General features: G+C 42.5%; 1 protein-coding gene and 1 long non-coding RNA gene across 2 annotated transcripts in view; one reads left to right on the top strand and one right to left on the bottom strand.

Moving 5' to 3' along the window:
* Positions 1-3203, bottom strand: part of LOC120902419 (developmental protein eyes absent) — a 37985-nt gene extending 34782 nt beyond the window's left edge. Inside the window, exon 1 of the mRNA XM_040311141.1 lies at positions 2759-3203. The gene's annotated coding sequence lies outside the window, so the exon portion shown is untranslated. The remainder of the gene's footprint in view (positions 1-2758) is intronic.
* Positions 3204-9594: 6391 nt separating this feature from the next.
* Positions 9595-10102, top strand: LOC120902421. Its single transcript, XR_005739411.1, has 2 exons — positions 9595-9863; positions 9933-10102. It is a non-coding gene; the product is annotated as an uncharacterized LOC120902421 (long non-coding RNA).
* The last annotated feature ends 14048 nt before the right edge of the window (positions 10103-24150 follow it).

Genomic DNA, 24150 nt, shown 5'->3' with positions numbered 1-24150 from the left:
CAAAGGATTACGGGCAGGTAGCTACCGGTTCCACACCCTTTTACCCGCGTGTCGCTTCAAAGCCATCGAAGTTGACGGAGAGATGCCAGTGATTCATAAAATCTGATTTGCTTACCGTACTTTGCAACGTACCGGGAACAGGCTGGGTGAAAGAAAGGGAACGGATCTTTGAAGATTCCAGCGAGATTATGCACGGTAGAGCGGTATTTTCGGTACAATATTGGTAAACATGCGGACTGGTAAAGCCGGCTTCTGGAGTTTGGAAAGCGGATCAGTCCGGTCCGGTTCGGAGCATGTCTTTCCAGATAAATCCGTTCAAATGCTTCGATCCACGGACTTGCAGGCGCCGCATTGAGGCGGAATATTTTGAAAGTTATTTTTGTACTTTAAATGTGACTTGGTAATGTGGAAGTTTTCGCAAAGACGATGGCAAATTAAAATGTATGGTGTAATTGTTTCCAAGATAACATAACAGAGCAGCAACTAAAATATTCATGGCTGAAGGGGCGTATTTAGTTACAAACACCAGACCCGTCCACCGTCTAAGATAAAACATCCAATGATAACAGCATTACGAAGCAATTCGGTGGAATGGAATAAACTATTTTTTATTTCACTTTTCATTCAGTGAAGTTTAAGATTCCTAGCTAATCAGGTTATAATTTTTAGGTTTCAAAGATGTGTTAACTTTAACCTTAAATGTATATGCATAAAGCTATAATGCGTAATAGCTGTACACATTGCTATAAGGTAATTGAAATTGTTTATGTGTACGAAAAAAAGATGTTTAAGACTTTTAAAGAAACTGTTAGCTTAATGGATTAATTGAATCGATGTGCCTACGGAGTGTAATAATCATCACACTGTAATAATCAGGTCCAAACAGTACATCTCAAAATATTCACTAAACTTTACTATTGTACATAGCAACGGCTACAATCGATCATAATATTATTTTGTTCAGTTTATTGGTTGTTTGATACTTCCTTTCCTATTCATTATAAAATTATTCTTTTTGGCAAACTTTGGATTGTTTAGAAAATAATAATTATTTACCAATTTATTAACATGACACTTTTATCATTGTGGCTGCGCGAAAGTTGTTTGAATTTGTAGTAAGTAAATATACCAAAAACCGTGTCAAATTTGTGCGTGTACAAACAAAGCTTTTCATTTTGTTCCAGTTTTTTGTGGAGCCTGTTTAAACAAACCTCGTTTTTTCACCCAAATTAAACGCACAAGTTATGATAAACAGTACACAAGACATGACATGCAAAATAACAAAACAAACCCGCCTTGCTGCCTGCAATAGTCAAAACCCGCCTGCAGGTGTAGATGCAGTGACGGTGCAACTAATTTGAACAGTTGCCACTGACTGGCACGTTCCACCCGTTTTGTAATCTACTTTTTTTTTCTTCGACGAACACGAATGCACCTCGCGCTGCAGTTCTTTAGTATTCGCTTTCCGTTTTGCACTATTTGCATCGCGTCGGCCTAAAGGGCAAGTGCAATCGCGTTTGTCGCGAACTGTCGGAACGTGCCCCGCCCGGCAGACCGGCTCGCTAATTGCTCGCCCAGCAAAGGTTGGTTGAACTAAAACAACATTATCGTCGGATTACTGTCACCTGCGGGTGTTTGCGTTTGGTTGGTTTACAATGTTTGTGGCGCGTGCAGTAGTGCACAGTTTGCCGACGGATTTGCGGAACCAAAGCTCATGTGCAAAGAGCTACTACACACAGCGATAGTGTTTGTCTGTGACAATTATCGCAGCAGGCTTCGCTTTGTAATCCTTTCGGAAGCCTTTTACCGAGCGGGCCGCGGCATGTCAGGTGAAAGGGCTTCCTCGTCAAGCGTGGAAACGATTTGTAGCCGAAACGATCACCAAGGAAGCCATGCAGAAATTATCAAAGAAAGCAAACGGTGGATGTGTTTGTGTTTTTATAATGAGTTTGATTCAAATGGTTTAAAGGGGGAGCTTGGTTGTGGGTATTATAAGGAAGAATAGATCGAAAACGTACAACACAAGCCCATGAAAGCCCTAATGTTCGAGGTGAAAATTCATATTGTACTTTTTGTTGTTGTTGTGTGTTGTCTTTGCTTCCTTCAGCACCAGTTTCAAATTACTTCGGAAGCTTCGATACAAAAGCAACAATCCGGACAACTTTCTTTAACACGCTTGGATAATCTTTTCCTTTCTCTACGCTTCCACGAACTGGCAAAACTGCATGGTGGGTCTTCTCTTTGGCCCGAAAGCCAGCCATTGAGCCAGTCTTCCATGGGGCATCGAATCCACTGCTTCTTCGCTCGGTCGGTTTCATATGTCAACAACACAACGATGCACAACGGCCCGCCCATCGGCTATTATGCGCGAAACGCAACGGTCCTTTTGCTCGCTTTTGACACAGAAAAAGGACCTTCGAGAGAGAGAGAGTGTGTAATAAATTCATCCTGTTCACATGCACCCCATCTGACGCACGCACACACGCACAGTGTCACACACAAGCAGCAGCATCAGCATAGGAAACATCAAGGCTAGGAATTCCGTCCACGACCGTGGTGAAGATTAAGCTGTAATTGTACACTCTTTGCTCTTCCAATTGTCATCCGCCGTTGGGAAGTGGCACCTTTCTAAATCCTTACTGTCGTCTGTACCAGCATCACAAGCAAGGGTAACTACCCCCGGAGGGTTACGAAGCAAGCGAAAAGCGTCCTTTTAAAAGAACAATCATAATTTTATGTGATAGAAATTAAAATTCACCTTTTATGTATAAATCACTTTTTGAAGAATAGCGAGAAATCCGTACGATTTTGTACAGCGTTTTGATCGCTGTTTTCACACTACACTTCCACTTCCACTTCCAATTGTAATCAATACAATCGGATGGGGGTTTCTTCGTATTGCACTCACTAACAAGGGGTTTTTTCGGTTTTCACACTATTCGCACTAGTTTTTTGTTTTGCTTTGCTGTTAGTATGTATAAGAAAATACTAAAATATTGCAACACGTCTTCCACTAATGTTGTACAGTTTTGCGCAACACTCTCCGTCGTTCTACACAGCGCAATCTATGCTTTTAGCTTCCACCTGACTAGTTCCGCTAGTGATCGAAGCAACCGATCCCAACAAACACGACACACACCAAACGCGACACCAGTGTACGGAGACGCACGCTGCTCGCACACGAACCACGATCCTCACGGACGGAGATTTAAATGGAAACTAATTTTGACGCATTTTTTGATCTCCCTCAACATCGGGGGTAAGCTCATCATATGCGCTCGAGCAGCAAAAGAGAGAGAGAGAGAGAGAGCGAACGAACGAGCATAGCAGGCGAGCACTAGAGACACGCCAAGAGAGTGTGAGTGAGTGAAAGAGCTAGTGAATGATTTCTGATTCTTTCTCGATGCAAGAGTGAGCCGGGATGTGTTGCTTATGCGTGCGAGAAAGAGCCCGCCAGTGTGGTTAGTTTATGCTGGGTCTTATGTTGCACCAGGGCCCTGTGCGCTGCTAGTGCTGCTGCTGGCGAGACCGTTTGGCTGCCACACAAAAACGGTCGCGCATTTCCTTCTTATTGCGCTTTTTTTTTGGTTTGCTGCGCGCCCTCCGTTAACTGCATGGACGCATGGGTAACCGAAAGACCGAGAGAGCTGTTTTTGCCCAGTCCAAATGGATTCGCAGAAGGGAAGAAACTGAGGGCACACGGCGTATTCTTCTCCCTGCTGCCTGCTTTATTGTGTAATGCTTGGCTTGGGTACGTTTGCTTGCTTTTGCGAGGTGAAGGCTCAAGAGCTCCGAGAGCCTGCAAATCCAAACCCATGTTTTACACACCCCGGTATCGCTTTAACCAATCTTGCCAGTGCCAGTGAAAAGTGCATTCGGAGGAGTTGGAGTCCCTTTCTAGGGGCTTTTTTTTTGGTGTGCAAAATCATAAAGACGCACAGAGCAGCAAGAAAAAGAGCATTCCTTGGTGCAGTAGAGTGAGTGGTGAACTGAGTTTGGGTCAAGAGGGTTGAGGGAAAATGTTGAGAGCACATTGCACATTTGATGGTTGCTGTTACTGAACTACAAAGTATGAGTTATCATAGACCTTTTTTTTAGTAGCAGCATTTGTGTTATCATTCTATCAGTGTGAAAATATACCTTTTTTAGGATCATCAGCTAATTCCTACTGCTCTAAATTACTTTTTTATGGTTAAACGCATTTACGACCTTTCGTGAAGATCTTTGCAGACATCAAGAAACCGATTTGAGGTATCAAATAAACATAACAATCATTAAAAACAATTTAACTTTGAAAAAATGGGATTAAAATGGTAAGGAGGAAATTTAACAATACTGCATTTTAGATGATACAGTGATAATCAGTAAACTTCAGAATAAAGCTCGATTTTTAACTTGTATTCAAAATACCTTAAAAAGCTAAAATTAAGATGGTATAGGTTTACGCCATTTACCGAGGGGATCTCTGGGACTCGACCTCGCCCGGATACTTAAATAACACTTGATATTTTATTTTTAAAATTTGTATGTTTTGGTTGAACCAAGACAGTGCTGCCGAATGTCTTGTTTTTTTTTTTTTTTTTTCAATGAAAATATATCAAATTTGCCAAGAATTTTAGTGTTTTTATGTTTTGACAATGTGCTCTGATATAAAAAAAAAATATTCTAAGCAAGCAATACCACTTTTCTATTGAACTGTCATTCCTTAATAACACAGCCCGATAAAAGGTACTCACAAAAAACGGCGTCACACTGTATTTTATTCCACAATTTTTACAATTTTTCTACAGTTTATCTTATTGGGGCTTAAAAAGAGGTTTGTATAAAACAGTTTCTTCAACTTTATCTACTGTTTTATGGACAAATAAAACGTGACTGATTGACAAATCAACTCTAAACAAAGAGTAGTTAGTAAATTTGGTTCATGTGGTCAACATTACGTTCAATAACGGGCATGACAAAAATCCCTACATTTAATACCTATACCACGAGATCGGACACGAAAATAGTAGTTTAGTATACTTGCTGTTACTTGTTCTAAATTTACAAGCTAACATTTAGCATACCCTGAAATATCAATAAATGGCTACTACATAAACATAAAAAATCAATTAATTCGATCATTATAAATTTATATCAACTTTAGAATTTGCATCTTTCATTTCACCATCATCACCCATTGTATGATCACCCATCTTGTTTCTTTGTTTTCAATTCGAAACCAGCAAATCCTCCACCTCATTCGGGGTTCAGTTTTGCAAAAGCAAACAAAAGTAGAGCAATCCGCACACGGCACGATTGTGTAAACAATCCGTCAACCCCTATATTGCCCACCGGCTACTGTTGATAATAAAGTTGCCGGTTGCTTATACCGCTGTCGTTGTTTAATGAATCTGTTCGGTACGCTGCTTAAGTCGTCTTAGGAAAGATTCTTAAAGAGTTTGTTTTTTCTTTTCTTTTTTTTTGTTGGTAATTTGCCTCAAGGAAACGATCAGACTGCCTTTCACAATAACCTGCAGCCACTTCTGCTGCTGCTACTGCTACTGCTGCTGCTAAGCGTAAACACACACGTCCATCACGTTCCATCACAACGGGTTGTGAAGTCACATACGCAAAACCCAGCCAAACGTACTCAATGAACTTTCCACAGCCAAACGAACTTTACAACTTAATTGAACTGCATTGATCGCTGCAACTTGCATTGAGCACTGAGACTGACCCGCTGATGATGGGGAGGCATGTTGCTAAAGTAGCATAAACAAAGGAACGGGCTCAACAGAGTATGCCATTCATCGATCGTGCGCGGTGGCAACACGTCTGCCTTGTCCCAACTGTTGCACTCTCTGGCCATCCTGGCAAGTGGGTGATACTGCTTGTTGTTCCTTTTTTTTTTTCTTGTGCCACCACCGTTTTGCTGCAATCTTATTGCGTAAACATAGCACATACAGATCACGTACACGTTCGCCCGTTACCGATCGATTGGCAAAGCAACCTCCGCAAGCGCACATACATGAATGAAGTGTAATGCACTTCCTGTGTACGGAGAGCGATCATTGTTATGGTGCAGTAGAGCAACAGAGTGTAGAATCTTTCGCGATACAGCATACTTCTTTCCGCAACTCTGGGCCAAACATTATCTACACAAAAGCATAATTGCAAACTGCAACCGACTGGACTGGACTGCACAAACAAATCATTACCAGGGCGTCCATTCGTAATAAGCCGGTCACTTCGAGCTCACTTCCAGTGTTGTTGTCCAGTGTGAACGTATACACGAACGCTGGTACTGGGAAAAATGATTGATCCAAACAAAGCATAATCAAATCAAAGCACAATCGATGCAACTTTATTGAAACAGCTCGCCCGCTTGAGCGCTACCAGCATTACGCGACGTGCGCGCACACACCACACCGTCCTCCCGAGGGCTTTGCTTTCTCGTTCGGAATGTTAAACATAAAATCATCCCACATTGCACATTTCACCCAAACGGAGCATCAAATTTCCTGCCATCTAATTGCCTTTTGCATCACATTTTGATTACACACTCCCGTGCTGCTGCTGCTGCTGCTCTGGCCCTTACAGCGTTTCGAACTGTATGAACTGTTTTGCCGCCGCTTACTATGCCGCGAACCATTATACAATGTTGTTGTTAAATTGATCACCACACTAATATGTGATTTCGTTCGAATGAGCTATGTTCTCCTTCTCCCTCCCTCGCCCTCTCTCTCCTTCCCCAACAGGAACCACACAGCGCGCCGTGCTGTATACGGAAGCGTTCGGTAAGTGGTTTCAAAACAGCAATTTTGAATGTATGATGACAAGCAGCAGATGCCGGCAAAATGACAACGCTTCTTCAATCTCCTCAGTTGCTCCGTGCTGCTGCTGCTGCTGCTGTGCCTTTGTTACATTCGAAAAATGGTTGACGAATTCAACAATGCGCGCTCTCTCTCCCTCCTGCTCTGTGCGGAGAAGCGGTTAGGATACCAACCTAACAACAAAACGGTATAAAAAAGAGGATTTCTTTAATCAATCGCAAAATCGTTCCACACAACATCCATGCTTGCTGGCTGCATTATGTGCTGTGGTTTGCCGCGCTATTATGTACTGTGTGACCGGTGAAGCCACGCCCACTTTTGTGCTATTCGCGTACAATGTACATTCGTGCTTCTCTTCCATGGAGGGGATGATTGCACACGCAATGAAAGCGCAACGTTCACACGCACGCACACACACAAGCGCAAGATGCGAAATGATCAACGTTTTATGGCAGCCCGGAGAGAGAGAGAAATAGAGAGAGAGCGAAGAAGAGATAGAGAGTAAAAGAGAAAGAAATGCTATAGCATACGGAATTTCATCTAGTTGCTGTTAAAAGGGAAGTGATCTTTTCCCAGTCCTTTTTGTTTTGTTTGACATTTCTGCAAATTCTTGTCAATGCAAATGATATTAAGCTGCGACAACATGGGCAAAAAATTTGCACGTGCACTTGTTTGTAATATGATGTTTTTGTGTGTGTTGTGCACACGAAAGTACACGGAAGGGGTGAAATTTCGTTTCCTTTGCATCAGCATGAAGGAAGTGAATTACTGTTTCATACTAAGATGTAAGCTTTCTGCGGTAGGATGAATTTTCTATTGCAAAAAAAAATAGATTTACAGGAAAAGCAACAAAACACACTTCGTTAGAATGCTTAACCAACAAAACAGGGTTTATGTTATGTTAGTCTATTATACTATCTAACCTAACAAATTATGTTTCAGAACGGTAAATGTCATTTTGATCATCCATAATATGAGTCAAAAATGATAATGATGCGACGTCAGTAAGATCATCAATAATCATCACAATGAGTGTAGTGACTTAAATTTCATGAAAATCAAAATGAAAAAAAGGCGATTGCAATTCTTAGTTGACTTGATTTTAGTTTATAATCAAAAGTTCCCAATTTCCAAAAAAATGAATAGTAAATTGAAAGTAAAGAGTATTTTTATCTATCATCTACTCGTAATAATCGCTTTTTGTGTTTTTTTAGGGACATTGAGCCGATTGGCCTCATTCGCATCTTTCATATAACCGCTTGTGTTTGGTATAAAAATGATAAAATGCCCCATTTTCATTGCCCCATTTTCAAACCAATAACTTAAACACCAACGCAAAACATCAGCAATACTGTTGATCTAAAATCTCCTCCCAAGCAATGCCTTGTTATCGGCTTTATAAATCGCATCAATCAACAGCAACGAACACGACGACCGCTCGACAGTAATATGTCACTTTTCGAAACATTTACCTCGCTCAAATAAGATGTTACACATTGAACACGGAGCAGCGCACCACAGTGGCAGGTAGCCGCGGTAGAAGAAACTAAAGGAAGAAAAAAAAACGGCACATGCAATACTGCTGGGCCCCAAACCGAACGAAATCATCATAACGATCCGTCACTCCTTTTTATTCCTTTTTTTACGGGTGTGTGTGAGTCGGTTTGGAGCATTTTTTCCGTGTACTAGCAACCAGTTTCTTCGCCATCGAAGAAACAATCGGGATCCCGGGCGGAGGGAAGAACGGGAACGTTCAGCAACATAGCCGATCGTGACGTCGGCACATCAAACGGAACATGGGCAGCGATATGAACCGAGGAGCAAAGAGCAAAGCATAACCAGTATGCACACGTACAATACAAGGCAACAACATCCACAACAACAAAATAAAAACCAGAAGCATCATTCTTCTGATTTGTTCAAGTGCGTGCCACCATTATATCCAGATCATTCTCCTGTCTGAGGACGTCATGCGGAGTAAGGCAGGGTTTTGAGCATTGATATTAAACGTTAAATCAGCTTAATGAGTTGGTAGTTTAATTTGATTTAGGTTTCAAAATTTAATTGGTGAAATTGGTCTCACAATTATTAGAAAACATAAATTAATCGTTTTCTCTAGCTTAAGTTTTGGCTTTATTTTACGATACTTTATCATCTCTCTTACTAAGAACCGTAACCACATTCATCTAGTAAATGAAAAAGGGTACAACCTAAGGCACCAGCTTCACCAGCTTCGAACAATCTCCAGAAAAGAAGGAACCAAACCCACCAGAACCATCAAAACGCAGACAAAACGCAGCAATAGTGATTCGTTTGAAAATTATCAACTGTCAAAAGTGACAGACGAGAATAAGATACACGAAGCGTTTGCTTCATAATTATGACGTGCATTTTTCTGCCCTTCCCCCATCGTACCGTCCCAGTGCCGTTCGCCACCCGACATTCGGTTTGGATCATGGGCCACCCGTCACCATCACTCGAACGTCTTCCACAACAACAATCCCGGCCAGGCACACACACGCATACCAATCCCGGCTTTTCCCGAGGTTTCCTGACTGCTGTCAAAATCGCGGCAGGAAGCAGAACACAAGGATCACACAAGGTACGGGGAGCTGGGAAGCTGGGAGATAATGTTGCCGCAAAACGGTAGCTGATCTCGAACCGACCGCCGACTGTCAGTAGTCAGCACGAACGCACCGACAATATGGGGTTAGCGCTCGCATCGCACGCACTCCAACAGCACGCAGCCCAGTAGCAGTGGATTTAGCACCCAGCCTGTTTGAAGAGAAGTAGGCTGTGGGGCGGATTTTCTTGACGCACCCGGAGTTTTGGTCCAACACATTCAACCCTTTTCGAATGCACTTTAGTGAATGAACCGGACGGGTTGGTGCATAAGTAAAAGGGCTACTCTTTGTAGGAATGTTCCTGGAACAGCGTGTGCGTGTGGTGTTGTCTAAAGCAGGTCGATCAAGTGTCGATCAGAAGTGGTTAAAGAGAAATGATCAGCGTTTTTTCTTCTTTAATGAAATCTTTCATTCATTTCAACAGGTTGATTGACAAATGATATGGAACAGTGATAATTTCATTTTAATATTCTTCTTTAAACTTATATTACAGGGTTTCTTCCTTTGATGTCATTGGATGACGGCAACTTGTCTCGAGTCGAACCGCCACGAAAGCCTTAAATTTGTAATGAAATTCTAGTGAATTCACGTTACCAAGATTCGCGGGAGTATGACGATATTGTAATGCACAGAAATTATATTTTTTATTTAATTTAAAATCCAGCTTCTATCTCGATTTCGCCACATTTTACTTCTTTAGTACGGGAATTAAACTAATTCAGTCTGCATTTAATGGTAAATTGAAGAAATAGGCAAAGCCGTCCCTCTTAAATAAAAAATGGTAAATAAGTTTTAATGTTTTTTCTCCAAAAAAATATTACTAAAAATACTAAAATGTTGTTGATTACGGCCTAGTTCCTAATCAAGAGGATAACATCAAATATTATAAATGATTCAATTAATCATATCAACTTGACGTATCCAGTATTACATGACTTTGTTGCAGCTGCTTGAATACATCTCTTAGTAATATATGTTAATTTGTACTGGAGGCAAATTTGTACCATGTTATTTTAATTTTTGTACACCAATTGTATGTACAAACCAACACTCGTAACATTACAAAACTTAAAACATTCAACAAAATCAATCAAATATAATATTGAAGAAGAAGTATGAAGTGACGTCACGAATCATTTTATTGAACTCCACCAACATTCCCAACTACTATACTATATTTCATACATTAAAACCCGATTAATGATGCTGGCCACCACGAAAAATCATAGCAGCCAGCATATGGTGTTCGATTTGTACTATCCGCTCCGCACCCCTTACCCTTCCACCAAGGCACGCCTGCGTAATTGGATCCTTCCCGGGTCAAACTAAGCGCTGATGAATTGATCCATCCCGAAAAAAGCCTCAATCCCAATGCCCAATGGTGGTACACCTTAACCATCTCACCACCAAAATGGCAACTGACAAGATGCTGGCCACGCGAGCCCAGAGCATATACAATACGCAACAACAATATGAACAGCATAAACCAATGAAAATGATAGCTCCAAATGAAATTGAATAGAATTCCAACATTGAGAAGTTCCGCCAAACGAACAGACAAAAAAAAAGAACAACTCCGATACCAAAACGCACCAAAACCAATCTGTTTCGAATGGAAAAAATCAATCAACCGAAGCGAAAAGAGCGCTATACGTACACAAGACACGTAACGTAAAAGTACCCTTCCCTCCCGCCAGGAGTTGTACAGTCCTGTCCTATACGGTCCACCGCAAGCTTGCGGTGTGTATCGATCACTCACGCCACTCCACACCGCCATATCAACCATAAATAATAATTGTTTTCCTGAGAAATTAACCACTAGCGCAGCACGTTGGACCCCGTGTTTGCAGCACAACAAATGGCCGCACACTGGAAATGGATATTTTATTTTCCTGGCGTCCAATTTTTCGACCCATTGCCGATTTGGCCGACCCTACCAACCCCGCGCGCATCTATCCACCGGTGAGATTAGGGTCCTGAAAGGAAGCAACGAAAGAGTAAATACCCAAAACCAACAGAAAAAAAGAGACTAACGTAACGGAAGGTTCGATCGAAGCGTACGCCAAACGGTAGCATATGGTAGAGGCCGCCGGCCGGTAAAGGGATAGAGTGAATCCTTCCGAATGCTTTACCCTGAACGCCATCACCACACCACCGGTAGCCGGTGTGCGGTGCGCGTCCAAAAACGGGGATCGATGTCCAATCAATACGAACACAACCGGACTCGTTCGCCTTCCATTTTTTTAACGTTTTCCTTATACTTCTTCAGAGTTTCGCCGAGGGTCCGCCGTAACAGCCATCCGTAACAGAAAAAAGAACACACAGGATGGACCAGGCCGCTTCGGGAAGACCTACTACCTCCTAACTAGAGCCATCAATAGCTGGAACTATTGGCGATGGGTCTTCGGGCTGCATCACTATCGAATGTTGCAGCGCAGCACATACCATACTGTGGAACCCTTTTGCCAATTTTATCACAGAAAACCCTACGAATGTTCAAAAAAACACAAGAGCGGAGACAAATAGAGGCACACCAAAATGTATCAAATAACCAATTTCATTAATGGTTTTGAACTTCTGGGTGCAAAGGTGCCGTTAATTGTAAGGTCAATCGAAATAAAGCACACCCAACCCAACGCGGGGACGCTATCGCTGCAAAATCAATTGGGATATATGGTGTGCACGTCCCTGCCCTAATGTCGTAAGTAAGTGAAACCCCTTGTTCGCTAACTTAATCATAAATGCATTTACTTCACATCTCTGTGAAAATTGTATCATGTGAATTTTGAGGCTGAAAATGTTGCTTTTCGAAGAAAAATAATGAAACAATGTGTGACGAACACCCCTTTACAAGTTCTTGGTCCGTGGATTGTTCCCTTCTTGCAATCAAACTTCTTTTGATTTCATCTAAAAAAGTATCTAACGAGGAATGGGGCAATCTCAGGGGTCTATTCTTGATTGATTACGATTGATTTTTCCCGGGACAGAATCATAAAAAAGTGTTATTCTCCTTTGTTTATTTTCACGACCACAAAGTTCAAAGGTTTCGCAAATATTTCTTCCATTGATTTGGGAAAGAAATGGCCCATTTTCTTGGGTTCTTTTTTCTCTTCCAATTCTGTCTTGAATGAAAATTTGATTTTTTCTTCATTTCCACCGATTTTATAATACTTCGATGGTGTAAGAATGAAACGTAACTTACTTAAAATTATATAAACTTTGAAGATCTAGTGAATAACAGAGCAACAGAATGTGGAGAGAATATAACAGTAAAAACACGTAAAATGATAAAAACAAAAAGCATATTGAAACAAATAAGTTTGGTGGAAATATACATACAGTGAACATGATATTAAAATTGGTTCATATTACTCGTATTGATCTATATAGACGAAATATTTGGATAAAAAAATATTATTTTTGTAAGGTTAATCCTTTTCTGAACACTTCCTTGCGCAATTAAAATAAAGGGTTAAGAAATTCCAATCAAACGAACTGTTAACGCTCTACGCAGCACGCAGGTCAAAGACACACAAAAAAATCAAGCGCAACTGCTAGCAAGGGGGAGAAATATCTAGGCTTTCCCAAGACAACCCTTTCAAACACACAAAGAAGCAGGTAGCGAAAAGGGTTGCACATTCAAAACTCTGCCTTTTATTTAATCAACACTGTTAACGGGTATGCCTTTAATTCCGATTTTACCATTGAAATAATGATTGAAAATTCGTGAGAAAGTACACTTTTTGGACTTAAAAATCGATGCAAAGATACAATTAATTTCCGTGATTTTCCGTGTGTATCGTCACACAAACGCTTTAACCTCGTTAGAATGCTCTTGTGACAAACTTGTCCCACAAAAGAAAGATATTTTGCAAAATTACTGCTATTCATGTAATTCAAAGATTCCTTGCCAACCGGTACTGCCTTTTCCACATGAAAGCATCGATTTTCCCACGTAACTTTAACACAGCAGCACCGAAACGGCCACTATAAACACTACCAGACGCGTTCGCCAGAGCTCATCTTCCAAACATGATGATTGAATTATGCAAAAGCGCACAGCAGCCACATTACCAAAACATTACAGCATCGCAGGATAATTAATTCCCACATCCCGCGGACACGTGCCGCGCACCGTGGGGAACAAAACCTTCCCGCTCATGAAGACTGACAGCGACCGACGGTCGAGTGTTAGGCACGTCAAGCCGGCTCGACACAGACAGATAGTGCGAACGAGAAAGTGAGTGAGAGAGAAAGAGAGAGATAGATGAAGAGATCGGATAACAAAGCGAGAAAACATTAAATGTTCCTAGACTTGTTAATAGAATTTATCTGTCATCGTTCATTGGATAATGATGGGCAGCGGGCAACGGCATTTAATAACGACCTATCCGTATCAAAAGATTGTACATTTCTACCTAATTGAATTACATTCGTTTACGTTTCATTTATAATTCATACAATGTTTTTAATAATTTAAAAAGATAAACGATTCAGTTTGGCACATAAACATTAGGGAAATGTTTTCTAACTAGTTTAAATAACAAAAAATAACAAAGAGACTATTAAGTTCATACTAAATCAAAATCGTTATAAAAAGCCACTTAAACATATTAAACGAAATGAAAAATAAAATAAATGAAAAACACATAAAAAGCCAAAATGATAGGGAAAAATTCTAGCAATTCCTATAAACTCAGCAATAGCACAGAAAACACTTGAAATAATTCAATTAACTTGAAAAGAATAACCATCAACTTAACCCAACAAAACAAGATTACCAATAAACAGCACACAAAGCACACAAAAGCATATGTTTCCATGCTAAAAATGAACAGCAACACAACCGCGGCGAGTGGCCGAAGTGTTCTCGCACTTGAGAAGATAATGCGATTCCTTCTTCCCATCAACCCCTCGGCGGCGACGATGATGATGATCCCCGTCCTGTGGCACATCTCCAGGGAAATCCTAATCAAACGCAATAACATCAGACAAGCACAGAGCCACAAGTTAAGTTGTTATAGCAACGCCCCCTTAAATTATGCTGACATCGCATCTGACACATCGCTCCTGACGGCAGAAATGGGAAGAAAGTCGAAGGCGACGGTGATGTGCTGATGGTCGAGCGGCTACAAACTTTCATCCCATCCTGTGTTAAATCTCAACCCGGTGTGAACATGGAAACGGCACATTACAACCCACCACCAACCCGCGTCAAACGCGACTTCAAGTACGGGCCCGAAAATCCCGCTAAGCTGGTTGTTATTGTATATAATTTAGTTTTTCCCCGGTTTGCTACACTTTTTTCCTGCTGCCGGTGAAAAGCGAAAGCGCAAAGTGAGAGGGTGGTACAAAAAAAAAAGCGCCGGAAAACTCCTCTTTGAACAACAACGAAGAGCATACCAAACATCACAGACAGCACAAAAACGCACCACCATCGGTGGCGTACGCAAGCGTGCGCGCGCTCGCGCTGTACGCCGACCTGACACCGGGATAATTGCATACCAGCGGCTGGCTGTAGGGAATTATGCTGGGCCCCAGAAGGAGTCAGGTTCGTATTGCCTTAAATTATGGGTGTCTTTTCCCTTGCAACGTCGGTCTGCAACAATGGGCCGCCACGGCTAGCGTTTCCGCGTGTTTAGCCCCTTTTTTCTGCGTTTGATTAAATCCAGTTTGCTCAGTGAGTGTGGCACTACGGGTCGGTAAGGGAAAATGACAGGACGAAATAAAATAATGGCAGTACAATTATTTTACTTCATTTGGCATTTGTGCAGTTAACAGTTGAATTAAAATGATTTTAAAACAAAACGAAGAATAAGGACCTATGTGTATGAATCATCATAAAAGCAGCATTTTTTAAATAACAATTATATAAGATAGTTGAATAGCATTTACTATAGAAATATTCAAATAATCAAGGATTATAAACAAGCATGTTAGAGATATGCTTCTAATGTTTGAGTATCTAGAAGTATTGCCATGGAAAATTGAATATACACCACTGTTCGAACGGTCGGGGAACTCTTGTGGCTTCCTAACATTCAAAACTAAGCTCTTGCAAACTCCTCACCTTCCAAAAGCAGGGAGAAAATTAATTGCATACATTTTTCTCTTCACGCGCACACATGCACACATGACGATAGCGTCCTCATCACGTGTGCTTAGGCACTGTTCCACCGATAAAGGAGTAAGTTTTGCGTGCAAATTATACCAACCAAGCGGTACGCCGCGCAACCCGCCCAGAAATTTTGAAACCCAACGTTACCGCGGTCAACAACCGTAAGGACTCGTTCCGTTACACACCCTCCTACTAGCCCACCAAACACACAGACACACACAGAAAAACACTCCTCCGCCGGCTAATAAAGTGGCCACATAATTTAATCATATCATTTGTGGATTTTGATATGCGGCTTCCTGATCTTATAAATCACCCCCTTCAAAAGTCCTTTTTCACTTTCCCTAGTGTAGCGAGAACGTGAATCGTGAAAAAAGTGATGTGCCTCAAGGGGTTTTGGGCGCTCTCGTGTTTGTTTCGCTTGCTTAAATGAAGGGAATAGAGCCATGGGGTTACGGATGGGAGGGAAATCAGGTTCAGTGGTTACACCGAGTGGGGGAGCGAGCTGAAGGAGAGACAGAGAGTGATGTGTCTACCACTACCACCACCATTACTTCTCATCATCTCATCGCAACGCCCGATAACGATCGTGCCGAGTGATAACGCTCCCAATGGGCCAAATTAACACCGAAAATTGAATGAATATTTCATACATCCGATACGGTGTCATGTTGCACGGGGTAGTAGTAGTAGAGGAACATGCAACCGTGCCACCGTGCTTGCTGCTGTAGCTGATGCTGGTACGAGAAGCCGGGAGTCCGATTTCTTCAACAAGTGTTTCGTTATTATTTCTACCGGTTATTACGCTTACGGATTTGTTTTTCCCCTTTGTTTGGAAGAAGTTTTCTTGCGGTGGAATTTCTTTTTTTATGTAATTTGTTTTCCCTTAAGGGTGATGTTAGGATGATTCCATTTTGATAGGATCATTATAATTGTACGATATTGTTTTCACAAGTGTGGAGGTATGAATACATAATTTCGTTTATATCAAGTTATTTTTAAGGGGCTTTATCTTACATTACAAATAACCTCATTTTCAAGCATCATTGTAATCAGGCGTCACAAACAAAAATAGGTATCGATAAAAACAACTAAATTAAAAAAGGAATCAAACAGTACAATACAGTTCAAGAAATAAAGACAACCGTGCCGAATTTAAACCCACAAAGTTATACAAATAAAAGGTTGTCTGATTAAAATAAAAAAAGGATATAAATAATATAAAACTAGAAAAAGAAGCATAACATCAAGCGTAAATAAATAGAGAGCAACATTAAACAGTAGAGAGCAGCTCCATGGAAAATTTGCTTTCAAGACATAATAATTGTTACTAGTATTGTGTAAATTGCCTCGTACAACCTGTCATGGGTTCAAGCCAGTGGCGCATTAACACGAGTAGAGGCCCTAAGCGGTCCCACGAAAGCGGTCCCGCCTACATTCAGAAGGGTCGAGCGAGAAATGTCGAGCGAGAGGAATTCTAAACTAGTGAAGGATTGAGAAGCTAATTTACTTGTGAGCGGGGTTGTTTTTTCGAGGCCCCTCTAGATCCCAATGCCCCACGTGGCCTCTTAGTTTGCGTAGTGTTTAATCCAAGCCGCTGGTCCAAGCCCCAAAATGGATCGTGTCCCCCATATGTAGGACTGACTATCATGCTATGGGTAATCAATAAATCACTAAAAGTCAAGATCAGTAGTGGCTGCTTGTACCTTGACCGACAGCGGTTGTTGTGCCAAAAAGAAGAAGAATTGTTAAAACACACATTAGAAAAGGAAAATGATTAAAAGCCAAATAAGTTATGAATAATGTTCAACACATGGATAATAAAAATATTATCGAAACAAAGTTTGTTGTATTATTTACTCTGTAATGAAAACTCCCTTCACAACTTTTGAAAGTGCCTTTTCCACTTAATCATTCATTCCTTTACGATCGAAAACAATCAAATCGAACGCATCATCTACCTTAATCCTCCATCATGCACCTGAGACATTTTGACTCTTGTACTGCCGAGACACAACCCCGCTTTCCCACGGCTTTCCAGAAGACCACGAGGACACCAGAATATCACTCCAATGCGCTGACAAGAAGATAACGAAATCGAGTGCTGAGTCTTGTTTACATAACGCATCACAGAGAGGACTGCTTTCCTTACCCCTTACCCAACGGCTTAGTTCTTGCCTTGAGGACCCCGAGACATGTGAAGCCCACCGGCTAAGATTATTCCATCCCAATCATCCCAATCTAGGCTAAAGTCCCGTGGCTGAGCAGCAAGAAACACATACCACCTTATCGACGCATACACGATGCGGGGCAAAAGGCAACTGACGCTGCGGCTGCGCCCGCCCGGAGGTGCGATGGCTAATGAAATTTTCCTAGAAATTGGACCGAAAAAAAGTAATCGATTTCAACGATGCATGACAGTATCTGGCTTCCGAATTTTTAGGGACCCCGAACGATCCCTGGTCGATGCAATGTGGAAAGCTGATCTTACGGGGCCCTTGGAGAAAGAAAAAAGGGATCAAACCGCTGACTGACGGTAAAGCGAAGCGATCACCCACCCGGACGGCCACAGGGTGAAGGTTTGAGAGAGAGAAAGAGAGAGAGCTAGCACCGTGGGTCAGGTGCCGTTTGTGTGGCCGAAGCCTAACGACCGACTATGTAGACGGTAGAGGCGAGACGGGAAAAAGCCAGCGAGAGCTCAGTTCGTCGATCAGTTTGGCTAATCGGTCGTAGCCCATTTTTGGTAAGCAGCGCCTTTTGCCTTTTGCGGTCATCGCCGTGCCCTTGGTACGTCCCGAATCGGATGGGCACTTCTAGATCCGGACTAAATCAAGCGTACCGACACGAAAGAAGGCTTTGGTTGTGTTGTGTTTCTTGTACCCACCCGAGCAGTGATTGACGTGAGCATCGTGGCCGGAGTTCTTGCGGTTGGTGTTCTCAAATCTTGGCTCGGGTGGAATGGTTGAGTTTGTGTACTTGCCGCGTTTTTTGAAAACCCAAACCACCAAAAAATCAATTCAGTGGCCGCCTCTCTCTCAACTGGTCTCTGCGGTGTGGTAAAATTTTGAATAAAAAGCATCAGCATTCAGTGTGCTTCAAATGCTCACAATAGCATCAAGCAAAAGCAAGCTGTAAGAAAGCAAGCAAAAATAAACAAATACAATTCGCTTTGGTATCGGCTTTTCGAAGGTTTTATGCCAAAAATGTTAGCAAACATGAAAGCATTCAAAAGGGAAGCTCAGAAGCTACCGGCACAAAAGGGATTATGCGTAATGGTGACTTCTTTGGTAGTGTAAGGGAGCAAATACCTTCGCAAAAAACAAGAAAGGACGTCTTACGTTCCAACTGCTAGACCACGCTAGACAAAACCCCGTACGTATTAGCACCACGCACGGCTTCCAAACCAAAACAGCCAAACAACGTAAAAAGCCCTCACATTTGCACCCTTTTTGGCAAGGTTTTTTTCTATTTAGCCGACAGCTGAAACCGTTTTGTCCGAGAGACTCCCTCCTTCTGGGCTTTGGAAAGAGACCTCATCGAAGCAGTTAGCAGAGGACTTAACGTGGGCGTAATATACAATAAGCTTATTGTGTGTCCGCGCGTTGTTTTGTCTGCCACAGAGCATAATCCGAAACATATTTAAATGCTTCACATTTCGCATAATTTTCGGGCTTGGTGGTGGTGGGTGTATCGGGTGTCCAAGCCACGTTGGTCGCAATGTGCAGTTGTTTTTTTCACTGCAAAACAACCAACGAGCGGCGTAAACAAAAAAAAATACTCCCAAAAATTAAATCCAACGTTAAAGAAGCACTTGCCATTCACAAATGAGCCTGTGTATGTGTGTGTATGGCTTAGTGTGTTTTAGAAGAGCATGTTCCAGCTTGTGTTTTTTGCTTCAGTCCTAAAGTCTTTGAAGGGTTTCACGCTACCATCAGAGGGCTTGTCCCTCCCCGGGCTGGACGGTGTTTGATCGTGCCCTTCAAAAAATTGTGGCCACTTTGCCACTTGGACAGCGTCGGTTTAAAGCAACCTTGAAAGGGCTAGTCGAGGGATGGGGATGGGAAGTACAACAAAACAAAACCCGCCACACCGGCACATTGTGCTGTTGTGATGCTTCTGCACCACGCACTTGATCCCTTCGCTAATGTTGACTGATCGGGAGGGTCTGGAACGGGAACTCGACCGACTCGACCGATGCTTTAAACGGACAGCTCAACTTCTAATGTTTCACTCCTAACCTAACCACATGTGTGTGTGTGTCTGCCGGCCGTCTAGAACGGAACGGAGAATCCTTTCGATTGCACTTGCGTTCGATGGGCTAAAAAGATAGGAAATTCTCTGCAACATATGGTTTGCATTCCAAGCTGGAAAGGGAGTTTTGTACAAAGTATGCACCAAAAAAAAGGTGCTATACAGATACAAAATATTAATAATTCCCAAAAAAAGATTGCAGCCCAATCACAACGCATCTAAACGCTTTATCGTACAGCTGCATCTACGTTACCATTCTATCGCATAAATTATACACACTAATTAAATCCGGAGGCAGAGCGAAAATATGACTCCTTTCACATCATAACTCAATTGTGTGCGCCACACATCCAGGAACTTCGCTTCGGGAGTTCCCAACCACGACGACCACGGGCAGAGAGACGAGCCTTCATTATCGGTGTGATTCGATCGAATATCTCATAAACCATTTGATCATTGCCTCTATCTCTCTCTCTCGACCCCGAGCGTTTGGATTTGTCCTCTCCGAAACGAATATGACACGCTACGGGGTGTCCCACCCCTTGTTGCTCGACTTGGCAGAGGAAAGGAACCATCAGAAGCAACATTGAAATAAAGAAACAAAGTAACAAACACAACCTTAAACAAATCGATGCTGTCGAACATTTGCGATCGTTCGAACAAACGAACGGCCAAGGGAAGCGCGCCCGGCACACGATGCACCATAAAAATTTGTCACAACAAACTCTAATCGTTTCCCATCGCGACGCCTGATCAGACGGCCGCATCCGTGTTTTTTTCCTTTGCCTCCTTTCCTTTGGAGCAAATGGCGCACACGTTCGATCGGTTTCGATTCTGACTCTCGCACAGCTCTTCCACATAGCGCTCCACCAGCCTCGACTCGAGCAGAATGTCTGGCCGGTTGGTAGGTAAGTATCTATGTAAATTATCAATTCCTCACGCCACTTATCAGTGTGCATTCATCTGATCTATAAATTAAACACATCGTCCTTCTTCTTCCTCTCCCCTATTCTGGATGGTGGTAATGGTTGCGCTTCGCACTCGCACACAAAAACACACACCCTGGCGATCGTCATTTTGGTTGTAGATCCTTGGGACAAGATAAGGAAAACGAAATTCGTAACTTCTAAGACGGTGTTCGGTCCATCTGGTATCTGCTGAAGACACTCCTGTATCTTCCGAACCGAGTGTACTTCGGTGGTCTTGTGCAGCGATCCTCGCTTGGAAGACATTCGCGGAACTGTGTCTGCTGGCTGTGTTGCACACGATCGTTTCCACTAGTATTGTGCTTAGCAGATGCCTGGAACAGTAGGTAAAACAACAAAAGGCGTACACTGAACAGGTTGTACATGATGGCTTCTTCGTCCTGCAGAGTACACTTTTTTTCGAGATGGGGCACGGAAAACAGGTTCTTCCATTTTTGCCGACGGTGTCAGCGGGCTGGCCTGGCGTCTTGACGCCACCTTGCTGAGGATGAACTGAAGCGCACACAGTGGGCAAAACTAATGATCTACAGTGACATTCTACTTGCAATTGGACAAGATATTAAGTTTGTCTCAACGGCCTCTTGCAAATGGTACAAATTTCAATTAGGTTTTACACTTTTTTGGCGAGACTTAATTCTTTTTTTAGATATTTCTCGTCAATGACAACTCTTTTAAAGCTTAATTTCATCTTATACCTTCTGAGCTGTTAAGCACGACTAACTCCCTTAGTCCCAATTTCACTAATACCTCCTCCCCGTAGATTGTCCTCCCTAAAGCTAAAGCTATCTGCGAAGAATCTGGCCCCAAAATGAAGCGTACGGTACACCAGCAAAACGTGCAAATGTTTGACCACGACTAATTGGAACTGACAGGTGGGCCAATCATGCGTAAATTAATTGGCCCGAGTTTGGCACATCTGTGTGATGGAGGAACAAACAGGAGGGGTTGTTGGTTGCTAAAAACAAGAACATCACTGATCCTTGCCTGTCAATATCCCTAAGAACTCTTCAAACAATTCTTCGGAACTGTCGGTTCTGCACAAAGCCCAGACGACGGCGACAACGACGGTCAGATCAGACCAAACCGTGCGCCATTCGTCAACGGTATGGTCCACCAGTTGTCAACCAGGGCAAAAGCATCATTGAGCCCCGTCCACCGCCATCAATCGTGCTCTTCCGAGAACGGTATCGTGGGATTGAACTTATTCTGCACAAGCAGAACATTATGTACAGCGCAGTACAGAGTGGTAGGGGCGACTTCAAGGTTTCCACACCGATACCACCGTAGATGGTTTGCTCCAAAAAATGATTCCCGGAACCGTCGAACACACACGGGGTGGCGATCAATCTTAACGCGATTCATCCCGCGGAAACGAAACGATCGGAGGAGATGGTGGTGGTGGTGCTTTTTATGCAAAAATCCAAAAAGTCAGAACGATCTTTAGCTGCTCCATTAAACGAGCTCCTCCGGTCAGCTCGTTAAACAAATCATAGCTAAAGCTATCTTCGGTGTGAGCTCCAGCAGAGCTCAGTGCGTGTGTTTTTTGTGTGTGTGTGTCTTTCCCTCGATCAGCGGGGCAAGGTGAGAAAGTTTCTCACCGTTTCGGTTGACATTTTGACGCGAATGCGAACGAAACGCGATCCAGAAACCATCCCCCAAAAACACACTCTGGATTCTCCGATCCGTCGTTCCAAACACACAAACATACCCACACGCACATGACTCATCAATCTAATTCAATAATGAGACATCCCATAAAATAAATTTAATAATAAATTTAAATATTTTACCAATTTCACCCCAATCGTGCTTATGTTCTACGGTCGTTTGTGGTAGGCGGAGATAGTTGGAGGAAGAAGGGTCCCGATCGTGGATCCCGGGTGGTGGTCGTCGTTGATCGTCACCTCGTTCGCATCTGTAGAATTCCACCCTCATCCTCGCTTCTCTACAAAGTTCTTAAGATTCCTGTTTTTAGTTCCGAATCGCGCCACCCATTCCAATCGGACGCTGTATCGAGTCTGCGTTTGGTCAGCGTGGAACAGAAATTAAAACGCGTCCACCACCACACTGTGTGCCAAAGGTGTCGATGGTTAATTTCTCGATCGATATCTTCACCCAGCTTCACCCAACCAACGAATGTAGGAAGCAACGGAGTGCACAGGGGGAAGCGAACTAACAAGTAGGCATCGAGGAACCAGTCCCAAAACAAAACGTGATGATTTTATACGCATCAGACCACCAGACGAGCGCACAGGGGGGCGCACGCGCACAACCAGCCCGTCGTGCTCGTACGTTTCGTTTGGTCGATCGTAAAGAAAACAGATTTTTATTTTACAACTATCTCCACTATCCGTCCCCTGTCCAGCCCGGTCCGGTGTTGTCCGGCTTTTCGAAAGGAGCACACACACACACGGGGGGGGGTCGAGTGTTGTGGAACATGGGCCAACACACGGTGGGAATTCATGGTGGAGATTCCATAGATTTTAAAGATGATATTTTATGTTTTATTGCGTGGCGAAAAATGTGGGGGAAATGTATCCGCGCTCATTTTATGGCTTTCCAACGCTCACAACAGAAGCCTTTCTGAAGCGGTGGTGGATATTATACTAGCGAAAAGGGAGCCTTGTACGGGTGAGAATTGATTCGGAATTGAAGGTGTGCTGAATGATTTACTGCATGTTGTGGTGAATCATCATGAAGCTGTGTAAAGATCAGGGTGTGAAAATTGAGAGAAATTCACTGCTCTAAATGGATGAAGGATCATTCTAAGACAACAAATTTGCGCAACACGAAAGATAGGAATGTATCAGATATATATGGATTTGGACATTCAAACTCTCCTTGGAAATTGGAAGTCTCTATAAGCAAGTTTCTAAGAACGATCATCAATATTGAAAAGATTATACATTGATGTAAGCGTATAATTGAGATCCAATCAATGATTAGAAAGCCTGGGCTAGGTCTGGGTCTGGGTGAAAGGTCTGGGAAGAATAACGATGATAATATCGATATAGTATAGGTGTTCTAGCATTTTGGGCCGGAAAATTTGATAACGATCTAGAGCATTGAGATCCCAAAACATTTTTAGAAATGTCGATGGTAATCCGCTGACTCCTGAGATCCAGAAGACATTGATCAGGAACCGAGCTAACTGAGGAATTGTTATTAATGTAACCATATTAGCCCGACGTCATCTCAACTATAACCTACAGTAACTTAAGAAAGCTCCTTTTGCTAAAAATGACGCAGACAAATTACCGAAAGATCGGATAGATGTGGTTAGATCCCAATGAAATGCAATGCATTTGTGAACGAGAACTCTGAAGTGATGAGCTGCATGACCTATATGGTATTGA

Source organism: Anopheles arabiensis, chromosome 3 (genome assembly GCF_016920715.1).
Source record: "Anopheles arabiensis isolate DONGOLA chromosome 3, AaraD3, whole genome shotgun sequence".
NCBI classification, from domain to species: domain Eukaryota; kingdom Metazoa; phylum Arthropoda; class Insecta; order Diptera; family Culicidae; genus Anopheles; species Anopheles arabiensis.
The sequence above is the reverse complement of the archived record's forward strand: the minus strand, read 5'-3'. Positions and strand labels throughout refer to the sequence as shown.